The following is a 5879-nucleotide window of genomic DNA, read 5'->3' on the forward strand; positions in this document are numbered from 1 at the left end:
TAGCAGCATTCGTCACTGGAGGGGAATGGCAATCTCGCCGCTAGCATAGCTTTCCTCCAGCAGGGGGTGCTCTGAATGGCTTTTGGCAGATCATACTACAGTAGGGTTGGAAGAGAGTTAATTTTACACCAACATTTTGCGAGGAAAAGTCATTTCCAGCTAAAAAAACAACCTCAACTTTTCATTTTGAAACAGTCAAAACGAGACTTTGCAGCAATTAAAAAAAAATTTCCAAAGTGTTTTGGATTCAGGTGACAGGTCGAAACTGACCCTTTCAGAAAATTCCTGACTTGCTTTACCTGGAGCTTCGCTGCCTGCTGAGGGCCTGGGGCCTGCACAGGGTTCTGGGTGGCTGCGGGGGGAACAAAAGGGAGCAGGCCCTGACCCTGGCACAGAGCGTGAAACAACCAACTAGGATGAGCTCTGTGGCTCAAAAGCTTGTCTCCCCAACAGCAGTTGGTCGAATAAAAGTCCCTGCCCCACCTGGTCTCCCAAATAACAAAACAGGCCGCAGTTAAAAGGGGACAGCAGCACTGAGCGTGGAGGAGGAATCCCCAGGGAACTGGCCACCGAGCGTAAAGCCAGGCTCGACCCACATCATTCTTCTGCTCCAGATCTGAACTTCCGGAAAGTTTGGGGTGGGGGGCGGATCAGGGGGTTGCTTCAGCCCCCTGCAGCAATGTATCAGGCCCCTGATGCTGCAGAGGAAGGGAAAACGGCTTCTGATGTGACTAGCCATGCTCAAGTCGCTATGTGAGGGGCAAATGTGATCAGTGCTCACAATGGGACCGCAGTGATCAGCTGGTGCCTTGATGCATGAGATTTCATGCCTCTTAACTACAGAGGTTGTTATTGCTGATCAAATTACCCACCCAGACACAGTATTTGTTTCCCTGACCTCCAGCTGCTGTGAACTGTGCGCTGGGTGAAAAGGGATTCCCTTTACGGGCCATTGCTTTCATCGAGGGCTCGCTCGTTCCCGTGTCCTGGGGCAATGTAGAAATGAGGGACCGATCAGGCTCCATGAGGCCCAGCGTCAGCTCAAATATATCAGCCTGAGTGCCCTCTACCTCTTCTCCTTGCCAGGCTTAGCCACCCTGGTCTTTGCAACCCTTGTCTGGTGCCTCTCGTACACCAAACCACTGGTTTCCATGCTCCTCTCTGGAGCTATTCCATTTCAGGATCTCTCTCTCCCATGGAGGCAGCCAAGGCGGGACACTGCGGGACTGTAGGGTGACCAGACAGCAAATGTGAAAAATCGGGACAGGGGTGGGGGGTAACAGGCGCCTATATAAGAAAAAGACCCCAAAATCAGAACTGTCCCTATAAAATCGGGACATCTGGTCACCCTCTGGGACTGCCAACCCCAAGTGCTCAAAAATCTCGAGTTAGCCCCAGGGCCGCCCAGAGCGGGGGAGCAAGTGGGGCAATTTGCCCCAGGCCCCGGGTCCCACAGGGGCCCCCATGAGAATATAGCATTCTATGGTATTGCAACTTTTTTTAATGGAAGGGGCCCCCAAAATTGCTTTGCCCCAGGCCCCCTGAATCCTCTGGGCGGCCCTGGTTAGCCCCCTCCCCTGTCACGAGAGCGGCTTAAAGGGCAAGAGCTTGCAGAGAAATGAACGCTGGGTTCTTTTCCTTTGCCTCCCGGTTTCGGAGCTGTTGAGTCACGTTTGGGAGGACACGTTTTCACACTTGTCCTGCAGCTGGCCTGTCTGTCACAGGGGCAGGCCTTGTCTGGGCTGCAGAGTAATGTGGGACTAACATGGCAGCCGGAGCTGAGAGATTGGGAAACCCAGAGCTGCTAAGTCCATCCTCTGACACAAACCGGTGTAGGCACCGCGCAGCAATGGCAGAACTTCCCAGCTGCTCCTGAAAGGGGTCTAGTGTCTTTCTGCAAATGTGGGGCTAGCAATGTGGGTGGGGGATCCCACAGCTACGCAAGGCCCTTTCCTCCCAGGGATTCCTGTAGCCGCACTGGCTGCTGGGGTTAGCGCTTGGGGCGGGAGCTTGCATCTCCGGCTATCCCTCTCTCTGCAGGCAGGCCTGACAGTGGAGTTTCAGAACTGCTCACAAGAGCTGCAGTTGTCATCAGAACTACAGTAGTGAGCCTTCCTGCCATCAATTGACTCCGAATGAAGACCTGTGCGCACAGCTGGCCTGGGTTACAATAGCCGATTGTTTCTGTTAGCCAGCCGTCATTCCATCCCGCCCTCTGCCCCTTGTGCTGGCATTGACTACGTTTGTACAGCACCTAGCACATTAGGGACCCAACCTGGGCTCTACCTCAATGTAAATATTCACTATTCTTATAGGATGACACATTTATATTGACCTTTTCATCCAATGATCTCATAGGATTTTACATAGGACCATCATGTCTCAGTTAAACACCCTGCTGCCAGTTCTCGTGATTTTATTGCAAGTCTCGCAATCGACGTCGATTCCAAGGCCAAAGGGGACCAATGTGATCATCGAGTCTGACCTTCTGTACAACACAGACCAGGGGCCTGCCCTGAAAACTTGCCCAGAGCAGATCTCTTTGACAAACACCCAAGCTAGATTGAACAATTGCTGGCGACGGAGAATCCACCGCGGCCCTTAGAAAACTGTATTTGTTGTTTTTCTTCAAACCCCAACTCCTAGAATCAGGTGACTATGTGTGGCCCTCAGCTTGCTTTTCCTTCCTTTTTGAAGTGTCTAGCCCTTGTGGCTGCAGAGAAAGGCCTGAGATTTAAGGCTGAAAATCCAGAAGCCAAATGAAAAGGATCCAAAATGTATATTTAAAAAAAAAATCCTGATTTTGAAGCCACTCTCATGATTTTTGCTTGTTTGGGGTTGCGATACTGTGCATAATTTGGCCAAGCAAATTAGTGGCAGAGCCAGGAGTGGACCCCCATCTCTGCTCAGCCCACTGCCCTTGGCCCCACTGCCCCCGTAGGGAATGGGGTGCATGCACCCGTGATGTGAAGCAAACCACCTGCAATATAAAAATGGATTCTCGAAGTCCTGATGGGTGTCAGTGAGCAAAGACACGACGCACACGCTGGAGGGTTTAATATATTTATTTACTAGTAAACAAACCAACCAGCTGCCCTTTCGGATGCAATGCAGGGTGATACATAAACCCAAGTTATTAGAATCCTTGATGCCTTTGAATGTTGCTTCCTCGTGGGACGGTAACTGTTAAATCTCAAGAATATCTATATTTATGTATAAGTAAGTAGGAAATAGTACTAGCCATTCCTTACTTGACAGCGACACCTCGTGGTCACTAGTAAAAATGACACACGAGGCACTCCCTATAGGAAAGGGTTGGCATTGTTTAGCTAACCTTTTGTATGACAAAAAACTAGCAACGTGTTGCCAGTGCCCTAAACACATGGCTATTACAACCCCATCATCATCAAAGTTTGAACCACAAATTGCTATGTACAAGACTTTTATTTAAAACCAAAATTCTTATTTTAAACTAGCATAAGAAAATATATATATAGTGAGAGACATTTTAAATACATTGAATTTCTAGAAATAAATTTCTATATTTCATATATATAATATATATATTTATTTATGTAGACAATAAAACCTAATTTGCCAGAATCACAGAACTGAGTTAGAATGCTAGAAGACATCTGATGCTGCTAGAAGTTTAGGGTGAGGGGACTTAGGGTGACCAGATGTCCCAGTTTTATAGGGACAATCTTGATATTCGGGACTATATCTTATATATGAGCCAATTACCCACCACTCCCATCCCCATTTTTCACACTTGCAATTCTTTCTTAGCTGAAATGCTATAATGTTCCCCCATGTAATGTCCTCTTCCCACCATAGATCTTAATCTGGTACTGATGGGCAGGACTCTCAGGAAAGTCTGCTTTGAAACATCCTGAGCTCTCTGTTGACAAAGGGTGCACGGAGATCTGGCATTAGAAAACGAGAGCGGCCTTTTCTTTAAATATGGAGATATCCTATCTCCTAAAACTGGAAGGGACCTTGAAAGGTCATCAAGTCTAGCCCCCTGCCTTCACTAGGAGTCCCAAGTCCTGATTTTGTCCCAAATCCCTAAGTGGCCCCCTCAAGGATTGAACTCACAACCCTGGGTTTAACAGGCCAATGCTCCAACCACGGAGCTATTCCCCCCAGCTTGTCTTGGTTAAGTTTTGTAACGCCACAAATCTCTGTGAGAGTGACACACATATTTGAGGAATTTGCAGATACTGTCTAACCCCTTCTGCACACCAACACAACAGTCCCCAGATCTCCACGGGGCGTGTCCTGGGCGAGGGCTGGGCTGGCCACTAAAGGGGCAGAATTTGCCTTTGGTGCAGTGAAGGATCCAGAAGTTCAGCTCCTTCTCGGACACTTGGATAAACTCTCCAGAGGGGGTGGACTGGGAAGCTCAAGAGAAAGTTCTTTTATCTCTGGTGGTCGCTCAGGCTTGCCTCCTAGTCCCGCATGGTAATAGGACAAGAGATTTACTGACAGAATTTCAACTCTCCAGACTCTCAGTCCAGTAAAAACGAGGGACAGTTCGGGCTGTTGCAGGGGTGTAGGATTCTTCTATTGCCCCGGTTTGTCCGGGGGAGGAAATCCCCCAGCCCTTATGCAGGCAATGGGAGTGGTACCTGAGTCAGGCCTGCGGGATTGGATGCTGGCGCTCTGTACTTTGAGTCTGGTCCGATCCTGTGCCGAGTGCCAGGGCAGCTGAGGGCATTCACCACCTGGCAGGATCACAGCCCGGGGGAGGAAGATGGAGCGTGGCCAGGGCCCGGTACAATTCTGAGATTTCCTGCCCGGGGAATGTCCCCGTTTTTCAGTCACTTGGCTCTCCCACGTGGACGCTTTCATTTCTCACACAGACAAGATGGACAGCTGGCCCCAGGAGAGAACCAAAGCGTCTGCCCCCCACTCACCCCCGAGCAGGGGTCTGTGGGAGCAGCGGGCATGGAAAGAGTTGGAGGGGAAAGGCTGGGAGGCTTGGCACGGGGGCCGTTCAGACCGCTGCGCGCCCACGTAATTGGGCTGAAGGTGCTGGGTGGGAGTTGGAGGCATGGCCAGCTGTGCTGTAACGTAGCAACGATGGGCTCTCCAAGAGAGGCCGCTTCCCACCTCCTGGTTACAGCGCGGTCCATTGCCGGCATTCTGCTCCGGTTCCATTGGGTGGGTGGGGAACCCGCCACAGAAATCCAGTCTGGAGGCAGGGGACGAGCCTGCCAGGGAAAGGGGAACCTCCCACCCGTCAGCTCCGGAAGAGCTGGTGAAGGCCCTGGGTCCGTCGAATGTCCTGCTGGACATTTTTGCAGCGTAGCCGTGCTGGGTGATGGCGCCGCGCGGGATAACTTGCCCCTCTGCTCTCAAGACATTCCCCATCTGTAAAGGAGGAGGAGGAGGAGGCCATCCCATGCCAGACTCGAAGCTCCTCTTCCCCCTGGCAGTGCCGGCCACGCTCAGCGCTGTTCTGCAACTCTTCTCACTGGGCAGGTAGCTGAAACAGGGGTGCAAACCCACCACGGCCCAGCCAGCGTCACCTGGCTCCCTACGGCAGCTGGCTCTGGTTGCACCAGAGAAGGAGCCGAACTGTGAGGGTGCATCGGGGGAGGGGAGAAAACAGAGCTTTGCTTTCGCAGTCGGGCTGCAAGAGGAAATGTTTCACAGGCCGTAAACGGCCTCCAAAGAAGCATGTAGGGATGTGTGTATGTGTGGTGGTGGTGGGGAATTGTGCAATATTCTCTGGCTGGAAAAGGTGGAAAACCAAACGTGGAAAAGGAAATGTTGCTGAGACCTCAGGGTGAAGACCTCCTTTGTGCCCCTCGGCACTCCCATGGGGCTGCCCCCAGTGCTGCCTCCCGGAGTCCCACCTGTGAGGATGCTGG

Source organism: Trachemys scripta, chromosome 12 (genome assembly GCF_013100865.1).
Source record: "Trachemys scripta elegans isolate TJP31775 chromosome 12, CAS_Tse_1.0, whole genome shotgun sequence".
Classification (NCBI taxonomy): domain Eukaryota; kingdom Metazoa; phylum Chordata; order Testudines; family Emydidae; genus Trachemys; species Trachemys scripta.